The sequence below is a fragment of the Choloepus didactylus genome, chromosome 7, assembly GCF_015220235.1.
Source record: "Choloepus didactylus isolate mChoDid1 chromosome 7, mChoDid1.pri, whole genome shotgun sequence".
Lineage (NCBI taxonomy): Eukaryota > Metazoa > Chordata > Mammalia > Pilosa > Megalonychidae > Choloepus > Choloepus didactylus.
In genome coordinates, this window is record NC_051313.1 from 56,174,849 (window position 1) to 56,190,166 (window position 15,318).

Here is a 15,318-nt window from a genome sequence, read left to right on the forward strand (position 1 = left end):
AATATAAAAACATTCATTATACTAAAGGATGGCTGACCTATTCTTAAATTTCAGATTCTGATAAGAAACAAACTTTTAGGCAATGATTCCCTCCTGGCATAACTCAAAACACAATACTGTACTTTATATTTTACCTATTTAAAAATTAGTCCTGACTCTTTACTTGATGATTTTTTTTTTGCCCAAAATCTAAGTTTGAGGGAAAAATTAAAAGAAGCTAGAAAGAAGAGTGGACCAGCACATTAACAACTGTCAAATCATTAGGAACCTGAGGCACATCTTAATTCAAACAGCAGGCCACAATTCTTTCTTGTCTCTTATACCTCATCCTAAAGCCTTCTTCGCACAATCTGCGAACATAGTCTTACTTAGCAAATGTAAACCTCATTTCCAGGACTAACCAGTTAGTTTTTAGGTAATTAATATAAACCCTCAAATGAAAATGTTGGATTCACTTGTTTTTTGTTTGTTGGAGTTTTTTCTCCTTCAAGTACATGTCTATGTGGAATAGATGGTGATACCCTTAACAAAAATCTTCATAATTGACATAAGCCAAACTTTTTTGGTGAGGGTGTTATGGATTGAATTGTGTCCCCTAACCAAAAGACATGTTTAAATCTGAGCCTCTGATCTGTGAATGTGAACTTATTTGTAAATAGGATCTTTGAAGATGTTATGAGTTAAGATGAGGCAAAGTGGATTAGAGTGGGCCCTAACCCAATATAACTGGGTAAATCCTTACAAGGAGAGGAAATTTGGACACAGGCAGAGAGACAAAGACATAGCCATGTGATGGAGGCAGAGGATGAGTTATGCTGTCACAAGCAGAGGAATGCCATGAATTGCCAGCCACTCTCCAGAGAACAGGTGAGGAATGGATTTTCTTCTGTAAGAGGAAATATGGCCTTCCTGACACCTTGATTTCAAGCTTCTACCCTGCAGAAACCCACAGAAAAGTTCTATTGTTTAAGCCAACTAGTATGTGGTACTTAGTTGTAGCTGACCTTGCAATCTAACAGAGAGGGGGAAATACTATTCAAATAATTAGATTTACCTGATAATGCTTACAGTTTTAGAGTGTTTTAGGTTCTATGAAATGATTTCACACTTTGTAGCTTCACAGAACCTTTCTGTAATGACTTCTATCATTTCTTTGGGACACAAGATCCATTCTCCACTCCCAACAATACCTCAGTCCTACCCAGATAGTTTACACTTTTCCACTCTTTGAAGGAGGTAGAGTTACGGTAATTCTTAGTGATTTCTAACAATGGAATGAGCCCACAAACCAGCCAATCAAATGCTTGGTCCAGGACTCTGGATCTTGAATGAGTGCCACAAAAATGAAAGGAACTAGTTGGAGATAGATATTATTGAAGGCATGTATTTGTCAGGGTTCTCCAGGGAAACAGAGACAACAAGATATACCCCAGGGGCTGGCAAGTCCAAACTCAATAGGACAGACAACAAGCTGGAAACTCTGATAAAGGTGTTGCTGAAGTCCTCGGCCTAAATTCCCTAGGGGAAGCTAGCTGGATGGAAATTCTGGAAAGATCCAATGTTGAAGTTGAAGGAGAAATTTTTCTTCTGCCCTCTGAAACCCTGAGTTTTGGTTTGTAAGACTTCCAAATGATTGGATGAGAAGACTATCCACATTGCTGAGAGTATTCTTCTTTGTTGATTATAGATACAAACAATTGTAGATCCAATCAAATGGATATAGATGCAAATCAAATTTACAAAATACTCTCCCTGTAACAAGCAGAGTAATGCTTAACCAAAGAACTGGACACTACAACCTAGCCAAGTTGATAAATGAAAATTACCATCAGGGAGTATGTGCCTGCAAAACTTTTTCTGCTATACTTTCCTTGACCAAGCTTTCTGTAATTGCCTTAGTTTGTACCTGACTGCAAGTCTGATCTTTCAGTCTCGCATTGATTCTGTGATTATTTTTCTAATAAATCCTTTTAGCTTGGGTTGACTAGAGTCAGCTTCTGTGCTTCCAGAGAGGTATTGTGCAAGATTTGCAGATGATAAAACTAAAACTCAGGAAACCAAGAGATTGTACATAGTTACGTAACAAAAGGAAAGCAAAAATCTGCGGGTTTAGTCCCAAACCTCTCTCTGACTTGGACAAAACTTCAAAATCCTTATCCCTACAATTAAGATTTGAACTCTTAGGTAAAGTGCATTCTACTTCTACAACTATCTGATTTTCTAAATGTAGATTTTCTTAAAAGACATGTTAAACTCAAATAGAATGAAATGTATTATGCCTATGTAATAATCTTTAATCAAGCACTTACTTGACTATCTGTGATGAGTTCAACTTATCTCTAATATATATACATAATAATATATATGCATTTTTTTCTGAATTCTTAAAATATGTCTCTCTTTTGTTCTATTCCTACGTAATCAAAACTTTCTTTTCATCCTTTGAAAAGTAGTTCATGTGTTGCATAATTCCATTTCAGAACGTTATTCACCATCAAATGATGTAGTCTGTGGAATGATTTCATGAGGACAGCTTTCTGCTTGAACCAACTCTTTTGTGACAGAATGAAAAAATGCTGCTGTTTTTCCTTTTAAAATTTTGCAGGTCACATCTTCATTCTTTACAATAATTCCCAGGTAGCAAAACACACCCACACCTGCAAAATAACATAACATAGGCTCCTTTGAATTCATGATTATATAGGAGATGTTGTGCTCTAACAAAAGTATTTGTATACATTGTTATTAAGGTTTAACTTTGGGAATGGCTTGCCAGAACTCATCTTAGACAGAATCCTATTATAGATTTTGCCAGTGGGTTCTGATAAAAAAATATTGGGATTTATATGAAATTAATTCTTTCATAGTGGTGGAATTCTGGAAAACAAGTTCTTATGTGCAGAAAAAACATATCTTTCAAAGAAATAAACAATCATTTGAGGCAAAGTAATTCTTTTTACTGAATAGGAAATTATAAACTTCAGAAAACAAACTAATTTTTCAGTCTTTGAACGTGGTTGTTTCTTCAGATGTTGTTGGAATGGTAATACACATTGATGTAAAAATAGTCATGGAATTAGAGAAAAGTTTTTCACATCTCATGTGGTGAATCAATAAATATAAGAGGTATTTAGGCTATAAAACTCACTATTTTGCTGAAGGTTTCATTTATTACCACTCTTTTCCCACACTTGGTGGAGAGTTTACTTTTATGCGTGGGAATCATGATAAAAATTATTGCATCTAATGCATTTTATAAAATATATTTGTTGAATATTCCTAACCCAATTTATGTGTTTGGGGAATTAGAGAAAGTACTGCAAGAACAGCTAATTTCTATCCACTGACTGTCTAATGAATAAACCACCTCCCCTCACACACATGCACATTTGGTCAAAATTCAAATAGAGGAAAACCTTTAATAAGGCTTTATAGCACCTTAAAAAAATTCACATGAAACAAAGAAAGAGTAAAGCAGGCAACTCTATATAACAAATATGAATGACAAAAATATTTGAGACCAATAAGTGACCATAAATTATAAAACATAAAGTATCATTCAATAACTAAAAAGGTCTCAGCTTAAAACTGAGCAGTAAGTTGATAGTAGCCAGAAGCCAAGACTGATTTACTAGATCTTAAATGGTATGTAAGATCCCACAATTAAAGTATCTGTGTAGCTGTAGTTTGGGGTGGCTATAGGATGTAGAAGAGTGCATTCTTGTCCTAGCACTGACACTGACTAGCTGTGTCATCTTGGAGAAGTTCTCTAAATCTCAATTCCTCATCTGGAAAATGAAATAAATGAAGTAAATGATCTCTTAACTCCCTTTTCATTCTAAGTTGCAATAATTATTCTATACCTAGACCTTATGCAGTCTTTGTTTATACTTCACCTTTTCTCCCATTTCCACTGCTGAAATTCTACAAAAATCCTGAAGAAACATGTGCCTGAACTTGTTCATTACAAGGCCATTTATCTTAAGGAATGACTGGAAAGAAACTAAATAGTCAAAGAGCACGAAAGAGATGGGCAGAGAGAAGCGGCATGAAGTAGTATTTATTTTCCACCTAAAATTTACACTCTGAAGTATGTAAGGCAGTTATATATGTAGTATCTCATTTAATGTGCACAAAAACCCCATGAGGTAAGAATTATTTCCCCTAATTTACAAATGATAAAACTAATGCATAGTGATTTAACTTTTTTGTTCAATATAACTCATGTATTAAATTATAGAATGAGGGTTTAAACACAACTCAGTTTAATTCTACAGCTCTAGTCTGCCTTCAGAGATCATTAATAAAAATGCCTCACCCACATTTAGAATTTGTTATAATTTCGTAGTTTATGATTCAGTCCTTTGTTCTTTTTGCAAACAATATACGGTTTCGTCTCAAGCACTCCCTCTGAACTTGTAGGGTTCAAGTACTTCAGTAACATAACCCAAATCATTCCAAACCATAAAGATGGAAAAAAGTAAATGTAATTTGTTACTTATATTGTATAAGTATGTTTCTGCCTGTGTGTTGTGTGCACATATGTGTAGAAAGATATACTAAAATTATATTCTGCTCGACTAATTATTGAACTTTTAAACTACAGTTTAGTTGACGATTTTTTAAGTTGTTATTTGTGTTGGTTTGTTGGTCAATTGGGTCAGCAGAGCCATGGATACACAAAAATTGATATATGGAACAAATTGCTTCTCAAGTCTACTGTGTTTGAATCATCATAAATTACACTTAATGACTATTAGTGAAATTGATGATCAAGACTACAAGCTAACTGTTCTATTGTGCTTTCAGATTGGTATCCTTAGGATATGTCAGGACTGAAGAGCATATAGGAATTTATGCTTAGATTCATTTACTCCTAAATGTATTTGAAAGTAGGCAGGGTAGAGAAAATCTATTTGGTAAATGTGCCCTAATTGTCCATTTCCCAGCCAAATTGATTATTTTTTCTTTCACATTTTTTTAACATCCACAATCTTCTGAAAACTTAGGCCCTTACAATGTGCTGCTGATTTTCCAATTTTTCGTCATCCACAGAATCAAATTAGAAGACCCAGAAAAACTCCTCAAGCTATAATTGAACATTTGGAATTCATGAAATGAAATTCTGATGTCACAGTAAATCTGGTATAAATGCAGGCTGCCTTTCAATGACTTTGAAGTGATTCTGGGCATTGTTAATATGATACGATATTTTTGTTAATAGGTCAATATGGTTTCAAGAGAAACTGATTAATGAATCAATTAAAATATCTCATTTTTGTCCTCTATGAGAGAATTTTATGTAGGAGTAACAAAACACTATTTCCATTAAAATATTGCCAATTTACTGAAAATCAAACAAAATTTTCCTTTCTTAAAAGATCTGATGGCCCAGAAATATATAAAATTACAACTGCTCAATACTACCGAGCATTTCTATTCTCTCATGTGAAGCATTTATGAATTTTTTCTCCTGGTTATGGAAATGTTGATGAAAATGACATTTGTGTGAAAATTTGTAATAATTATTACTATACTATTACCTATTAGCAGACTGCCCAATGAGGTTCATAAATTACCAAACCAGTCTCAATGAGATGCCACAAGAATTTTTGTAGCTAAAATCTTGTAGTCCAATTGCCCTTTTTCTGCCTTATGAAGATATTGCAGTATCCAGGATGTTTTTATGGAATGACATATAGAGCATTTAAGATGCTCTCTTCCCTTCAGTAGTATACTCAAAAACTTTGATGCTTAAAGTTGTATCAAACCAACAATCTTTGTATCACCCGGAGACCAGTTAGAAATTTGGGATCTCAGGCCCTGCTGTAGACCCACTGAATCAGAATGTTCATATTTATGAATCCCTGAGTGATTCATGTGCACATTACAGTTTGAGAAGCATTCTCCTACCAACTCTGAAAACTAAATGTCCTTTGATTACTTTGCAGCTTTTTCTAGAACATATTGAATTTGTGCTGGTTTTCTGATATCTGCTTCACAATGATTGGGGAAATCACAGCTATTTATTACCAATATACCTTCCTTAAATTTTTATCTTACATTACTTCATGACAGTATGTGATGCTGCCCCTAGGTTCCTTTATCTAAGCTTCCATATATTTTCTTCTTTTCTTATATGTGCAGCTTTGTGGTTTTTTTTTTCATGTTTATTAATCAAATACCTCATATACAGTACACCATAATTTCTTAAGCATAATTTCTTAAGTTTCAAGATGTCCTACACTAATTGATGCTCCCTTTTCTTTTTCCTTGATACAAAGATCAGCATATTCATTTATTTATTCAACGAATCACTACTGAAGATTTATTTTGTGTCAGGCACTATACTAGGAACTGGAGATATATAACTATGGGAAAAGAATTAGGACCTCTGCATTTAAGTAGTTTCCAGCTAATTTAAGAGAAATACATGAATCAAGTCACTATTATAATGATGAATGTGTAAGTACAACTGATCAAAACTTCATAGACTAGATACGAAACCTATGACAGTAAACAAAAGGGGACCTGACCCAGTGTGTGCATGGTCAGATATAGTATCACTGAAGAAGAAATATTTGAGATGAGTGCTGAAGGTTTGAGCAGGATTTAAATAAATAAAAATTGGGGGTGATGAAGGAAGTGGACATGAATGTTTGAAGTTGAAAAAACATTTTGAGCAAAGGTTCAATTGGGGAAAAATGTATGGAATGAAAGAGAACCTGAAAGAAGGCTTGATAATGAACTCACTGCCTTAGTCCAATCAAAATATCAAGACCCACTCCCACACTTCTAAACAGGGTTGGGCTCTCTTCAGCCACTACCTAGGAAATCTGCTTCTATTTTTTTCTGTTAAATAAACTGCCACCAAGCATAAATCCCAGAATAAAGTCTAATGCATGAATTTATTTTAGAATTTAGCGTCAAGTAGAGAGAAGGACATTTTCTTTTCTAATAATGAGAAACTAAAAGCTAACAGTCATGTTCAATCAGAATAACAGTGTAAAATATGGGATTGGCATTCTTTTGCTTCTTCATACGTGTGTGCATGTGTATATATCCCATTAAACATGAAAGAGTAAAATAGAAATAAATTCATGTAACATATTGTTAGCACATCAAATTTTATTACAAAATGGACCTTGCTTGCAGACATTCTCAATTATCAAGTAAAACCCAGTAATTAAAGAAAAACCAATTATTTGAAAAATAGCATAATCAAGAACTAGATAATAAAAGAATCACAAAAATACATTTTAATTGTTCTCATTCAAAACTGCATAGTGTTTTCAAAATATTGCTCTTGTTTCAGAGAAATGGATTACAAAATGTATCAGAGCACATCTACTGCAAGTTCCACTCTTCCTAACAGAATGTTGCTGCTATAATTTGAGATATTCAGGTAGTGGTAAAATAATTTCCTGCCACCAATGGAACAGTTCCTTTATTAGTGCCAAACATAATAATGAAACTAGAAAATTGTAATTCTCTAATGAGAGTAACTGTATGCAGGGAGCAAGTGGCCACGTTATTTACAGAGACTACATACACACACTCATTTGCTCCTTTTCTATCTTAGCTACACAGATTTCAACAAGAGAATAATTCACTTCAATGTTGTGTAATCTCTAAAACTGTCATAATTTTCTGTTAATTAAGGGAATTAACAATATATTAGTCAATCAATTTTATTAAAAATAACTTATAGATCCCAACTTTCTCCCATTCCCCTAAGACTTGTACAATAAAATTTCACATTGAGTCAATATACAATCCAAAATGAAGCTATTTACAAAAGTAAATCTCAAAAGAGAAGTGAATTTGTCATTCTTGCATTTATAGTCCTAATGTCCCAGAATGCATGCCTATATTTTGTATATATTTTAAAATAACATAACAAGTAACTTTAAAAGTAAAAGATAAATCTATTATTCATTCATTCAGTGTCAGGCATTGAAGATAAATTTTATGTTATCACACATTGGTTGATATATGGAGCTCCAAGTTTCTTAAAATTTATTTCAAAAGCAAAAATGTTTGATAAAATGGCATCTATCTAGTAGCTGCATATAATCACACCAAATTTTCCTATAAAATTCCTGTAACAGTAAAAAAGAATTTTTAAAAAAAGAATTTAAAATGCACATCACCAGACCACCAGCCAAACCTACATCCTATTGCAAATCTTCTGTACTATTATGTCAAAGTGCTACATTGAAAAAAAAAAAAATCTACTAGGCTACAGTTTATATAACCTGGGTTCAACTCATGAAATGGAGATGGCCTGGTAAAAATGTTTTATCACTCTCTAAAATTCAGAATCTTAAGGTTAGTCATATTCTAAAAGCCTTTGTATTATGAGTGAAAATAAGGGAATGTGTTTGTGGAAAGCAGGGAAAATCAAAACCAGTACAAGAATATGACAGTAGTGGCCTAGACATTTTCAGACCGCATGTGAACATCAATGATGAACTCTGGCTTTTCCTAGCATGTGTCTTGTACTCCCCAGCCATCCTCTTTCCATTATTTCATTCAAAACAATTCATGTTGCAAATATGTGCTGTGAGCTACTTTTCTATGTGAATTATAAGCTTATAGAAAAAAAAAAAATCCAGAGCCATATAGATAAATTTTCTCTCTCTGCCTAGAAGAGATATTATATCATATGGTTTCATTGTATGTGTGTGTAGATATCTATGTATCTATCTATAGCTAACTAGCTTGGTAACTAGTAGCTATAAATACATGTACACACTGCAAGAATACTTTTAAGCCTGCTCCCCTTTAACAAAAGACAAAATATTTTTTTTTAAATACTGGTACCTAATTTTCCCCAAGTTGTGCCTGAATGCATTTTCACTCATTAAGGAAGATTATCCAACATTTTAACACCTCGTGGTAACACCTTGTGATCCATAACTCCTCTGGTTTAGCTTCCTGTGTAATTGTTTTAATGCTTTGATTGGGTCTGGAAAGCTAGGGCCTACTAATAGCCATCTCCTTTTATGTGCCCCAATTTTATGTGCCTTTTATGTGGTATGTTAAAAAAAGTCCCTAAAAAATTTTCCATTGACCTTCACTCATCGAGAAGCATCTCTTGTGCCATTTCTAATAAAAGACCTTCCTTATTTCTGTAAAAACCTAGAAATGGATGTTGAGGGTATTCTATTCCACCAGATGGGCTAATTGGGAAATAATCCTGTTCACACTTTGTAATTAGGGTCCCCTAGTGTAAATGGCAGAATATCTTTCATATGACTACATGTCCTTTTATGTGGTTCCCTTCATTTTTAATCATACTAGCTGTTCCTAATTGCTATTAAACATCTAATTCTAGACAGCACTAGGAAACTGCTGGCTTTTCAGCAGAAATTTTATCGTAATAATGCAAGAATTTCCTCACGTGTTTTTTATGTCATAGGCATCTGATTAATGGCCCCTGCCTTAATAGCATATTATAATATCAAAAGCCTTCCCAAGTGATTTTGTTGTACCCTATTGCCAGTATGCCTAGGACCCAGGAAAGTTGGGTACAGCTGTTTGTAACTTTAGTTCTACAAACTTTACCCGATAAGTACTTCCTTTTCAACAGAAGATAACTGATTTATAATTTTAATTAAATAAACTTTAAAAAACTATTTTAAAAATAGAATCTTGATTTCATTTTGTAAATATATTTGTATGTGAGAGATAAGAATATGTCTATTTTATATTTTCTATATATTTCTGTATTTTAAAATTTTATTTTAATAAAGATACATGTTCTACATGATGTAGTATATGAAGTATGCTTAGTAATTCTAGATGATTTCCCCCCTTCAAGTTGTGGACAATATGCTTAAAATTTAACAGAGAGAAGGTTTTACATGAAGATTTGTATGTAGCAGATAGCTCAAGAGTATATTAAAAATAAATAACCTTATATGGAGTAAATGATAATAATCAACACTTTCTTGGTTTTTAAGGCCAAACCCAGGCACCCAGAGGTGATAAAATTATATTCAAGTGTGGTATAAGCACTAACCAATCAGAACAGACTCTAGCTATAGGGTTGGTGCAGGATTGTAGAACACATCCCCTGATCTGTGTGCATTATTCCTTTAGCTGCTGCATCTGGGGACTTCAGAGTCCAAGTTGCCTAGAGCAGCAGGGATGCTCTCAGGATGCTCAGGTCAGCAGTATCTTATCCACTGGTGTCAATATTTTAACTACATACTGATATGGCTGTACTGGTGCATATGAGCTAAATATGGCCTTTGCATATGCTCTTGAGTCTACTTGATGGGAAAGTTAATGATCTAATAACAATCCAAAATATGGCAAGAAAACCCCCTCATTCTCTCTTCCATCAGAAAGAGGTAAAGGAAAAAAATAAATTTCTAGTTCTTCCATCTTCATGAGAAGGGAAGGAGTTTACCAGAATGCCCAAGTTTTCTCACTCATTCAAGGTCAGACACAGAGTTTGACACTATGATGAATAAGAGCACTTGCCCTTTGTGTGTTTATAGTCTAGGGAAGTCACACAATTATAATTCAGAGGGCTGTGTTCTGAGATAAGATTGTGCAAAGTGTTGGTGCTATGAAGAGGCCCTGACCCTAACAAGACAGTTACAAGGGCTTCCTGGGGGAAATGTCAGAAAAGCTTAATTTTAAAGATGAGGAGAAACTAATCAGGTGAAAGATGAGGAGAAACTAATCAGGTGATGGGGAAAGCAGTGGAGAGCAGGGCACAGAGTGGTAGACAGTGCAAGTACAAAGCCATAGGATTGAAAATAACAATGGCACTGTGCCAGTTTGGATGTATTATGTCCCCCCAAAATACCATTATCTTTAATGCAATCTTGTGGGAGTGCTGACATATTAGTGTTGATTAGGTTGGAATCTTTGTATTAGGCTGTTTCCATGGAGATGTGGTCCTGCCCATTCTGCCTGGGTCTTGATTAGTTTACTGGAGCCCTATAAGCACTCAGAAAGAAAGAGCTCAGTACTGCAGCTGAGAGAGACATTTTGGAGACGACTGTTGAAGGCAGACTTTTGCTGATGCTTTCGAGATACTAGCCCAGAGTTTGCCCCAAAAAACTAAGCCCAGAGACATTTCAGAGAATGCCATTTTTAAATGCAACATGGGAGCAAGCAGACGCTAGCCACGTGCCTTCCCAATTTACAGAGGTTTTCCGGTCATCAGTGCCTTCCTTCCGGGAAGGTGCCCTCTTGTTGATGCCTTAGCTTGGACACTTTTACGGCCTTACAACTGTAACTTTGTAACCAAATAAACCCCCTTTATAAAAACCAATCCATTTCTGGTACTTTGCATCCCAGCAAACCGTAACAGGCACCCCATGGTCTGGGAATAAGAAAATGTTCAGAAATGCAGAAGCGTAGAATGAAAGGAAAGAAGCTTTAGTGGGGAGGGGGAAGAGATTAGAAAGCTACACCGAGTCCAGATCATAAAAGCCTTTAAATGTTGTCTGGGGGTTATCCTGAAAGAAATGGCACAGGTTTGGAGGCAGGTAAGTAATAAAATCACACTTACATTTTAGGAAGAGCACACTGGCTGCAGTGCCGATTCTGGATTGGAGTGAGGAAAACTGGGGACACAGGGTAATTTAAGAAGCTGTAAGTGCAGTCTAGGCAAGAAGTGACCTAATGATGGAAAATATTTGGAATGGGTAAAATTTGACCTGTATCAAGGGACATGTAGGAAAGATAAACTTGATTGATCTTCATATTCAGTGGGGGGTAAGGGAAAAATGAATATGAAGGATTCCCAAATTTCTGGCTCAAGCAACTAAGTGGAATCTGGATATCGTCAATCTGAAGGCCAGGTGCCACAGAGAGCACACGTTTGTTGGAACATTCATAATGCCACTGTAGACTGGAAGAGAACTAGTAGCCAACCACTGTGCTTATCTCAACAAATATATTGTCATTTGGAAATTATGAAACCCCAGTGTTTACTCCCTATGATTTTTATATCTGGTGTTTAAAATATGACTTTGTAAGATAAAAGTCAGGCTTGACTAATTAGGCACATTTCCCCACTTCCCAGCATTGTTTTTGATGCCTGGGTAAAAGTAATTGAATATAGAAGTGGAAAATAGTTAAGTATTCTTTGTGTTTAATTACTTAAATGACTTTACCCAACTCTTCATGCTCACTACCTCTGCTAACCCCAGAAGGCTTTCAAGAGAGAAATTATAAGGTGAAAAGAATCTCCTATTTGCCTCTTAAAACGAAGAAGAAAACATGTAAAATAAAAAAAAGGAAACTGATTTTTTTTATTAAATTCAGTTTTATTGAAATATATTCACGCACCATACAATCATCCATGATATACAATCCACTGTCCACAGTATGATAACATAGTTATGTGTTCATCACCACAATCTATCCCTGAACATTCTCCTTACATCAGAAAGAACCAGAAAAAGAATAAAAAATAAAAGAGAAAAAAGAACACCCAAATCATCCCCCCATCCCACCCCATTTGTCCTTTAGTTTTTATCCCCATTTTTCTACTCATCCATACACTAGATAAAGGGAGTGTGATCCACAAGGTCTTCACAATCACACCGTCACCCCTTGTAATCTACATTATTATATAATTGTCTTCAGGAGTCCAGACTGCTGGGTTGGAGTTTGGTAGTTTCAGGTATTTACTTCTAGCTATTCTAATACATTAAAACCTAAGAGGTGTTATCTATATAGTGCATAAGAATGTCCACCAGAGTGACCTCTCGACTCCATTTGAAATCTCTCAGCCACTGAAACTATTTTGTCTCATTTTCCATCCCCTTTTTGGTCAAGAAGATACTCTCAGTCCCACGATGCCAGGTCCAGATTCATCCCCGGGAGTCATATTCTGCATTGCCAGGGAGATTTACACCCCTGGGAGTTGGGTCCCACGTAGTGGGGAGGGCAGCGAGTTCACCTGTTGAGATGGCTCAGTTAGAGAGAGGGCCACATCTGAGCAACAAAGAGGTACTCAGGGGAAGACTCTTAGGTACCGTTACATGCAAGTTTAGACTCTTCTTTGCGGTAATGAGCTTCATAAGGGTAAGTCCCATGATCGAGGGCTCAGCACATCAAACCGCCAGTCCCAATGTTTGTGACAATATCAACAGCAGTCCAGGTGAGGATGTCCAACACATCCGCACCTTCCCCCAGATCCTCGGGGCTGGGGAGGGGGAGGCTGTAAATATATTTTTTATTATCTGCCCAAATTACTCTGGGATGTGTCACTATTTCACTCCAGCCTATACTAATCTACCGTATCTCACTTCCTATTCAAAGAGGAAACTGATTTTTAATCTTTTGATCTTTCCCATTTTTTGTGTGGCATTTTTTTTTATTTTGCTTTTTCTGCCAAGCATCTTGATGTGTTGTCAGATCTCAAATATCTCCAAACCCGAGTAATGTATTACTGCATGGTTTGTATTACAATTAGACATATATGCCTTCACACGCACACACGTGCCCACATGATTTCTTAAAAAATCACTCAGAAAGATATAACAAACCCCCTCCACCTTTCTTGACAATTTTTTCTTACTCTTGGTAACATAAAAATTACCAATAGAAGAGAAGATATTGTGTACACTATACAAAACAAACTATTTCTACACAATTGAGAGATGAGATAATATATACTACAATGATAATTGTATTGTAAAGCAAAAGCTGTGGCTAATTAGACCTCCAACAAACTCCCAGTGCTCTTCTTTTACCTTAGAAGTTCTACTCAATATAACCCAATTAAACAATGCTATGAGGCCTCTACTGCAATGTTTCAGACTACTTCTGAGACAAGGAATGGCAGTCCACAAACGATGAAGTTCAACCACAGTTCCTGACCTCAATATATGAATCAACAGTGAGCACAAATTAATCTAATTTTATCATTTTCCTGGAGGGGTTTCTTTCCCTCCTTGTCTGAACTTCTCAGTTATGTTTCCTCTGGTGAACCAGTCTGCATTCATGACTGTCAGTTGGATTCTGGTTTCAAACTATATTTCATTCTGGTTTTTAAGGAACACTTTTTTTTATTTTTTAATAGAAAGTGGGTGCTATTTTTTTTTTTAGAAACCCAGTTTTAGCTGTGAATTTAGCTGTGAAACAGCACTTGTCAGCTGGCAAATGCCTTGGCTTTGATTTTCCCAGCCTGTGAAGTAAAATCAGAATTCAGATATGTTGACATGGTAACGCTATAAAACAACTGACCAAAAACAATGAATCAGAACAGACAAAAGAATACCTAATCAAAATGTATCTTCTTGCAAGACCTGTGCAGTCTTAGATTCTAGTGCGAGTTCTTTTCCTTTTCACACCCATGTTAGTTGAAGTTAAAGCTGCCTAGAAGGAGCAACCCAGAGAAAACATCGTAAGGTGTCTCTTGGGCTTCCACTTGACCTTGGAAACTGCATGGTATCAAAATGCTACACCCAATACCTCTGATTCAAGATATGCTTGTTTTTGTAAAAAGGGAAAAATTCATTGAATTCATTCAATGGTAGTAAAATTATCTATCAAATAGAGTGAAATGAGTTGATCATTATAAGGATTTGGGGTTTGTTTTAAATATTTTAATTAAAATTATTATTTTAATAAATTGTTTAGAAGCCTGCTTTTTGATCATTCATAATTGATTAACCAAATATTACTTATACTACATTTATTTTTATCGATCTCCAGCTAGGAATCTCTAATTAGAGAAATATTCATTTGCCAGTCAACAAACATTTTTGAGCATCTTTATTTGTCAGGAAATGAGATAGATGCTATAGATACAGAGATTAATCCCCATCCAAAGGAAGATTAGATCTAAAGGCTGAAAGTGTTCACAAAAACCTACAGGACATGATTCTATGTGACTGGTGTTGTCGGAGGCACAAATTAGTAATGCATAGAAATTCAAAGAACTATTTCATCCTGGAAGGATTAAAAAAGGAACACAGTTTCATGGATAAGGCAGCACTTTAGTTGGTCTTAAATAATGACTATGCTTCAGTAGATTGAGATTTTCATAGAACCAATACAATCATGTGCCCAGCAGTAGAGGTGGGAGAGAGTAATGTATGCTTGAAGACACTTAGTGGATTAGTTGAAATTGTGTAGAGCACATGCTCTAGAGTCATGGAAAATAAGGCCCAGGATAATTGATTTTGTTTTTTAATCTAATACTGTATACTATATATTTTTAAAGCAAGAAACACAAGAGTATATACACTATATTATCAATTTTGTAAAATAATAAAAATTTATGCACTGAAAATGTACTAAAGATTATCCAAATGGAATTCTTGATTTTTTCTTTTA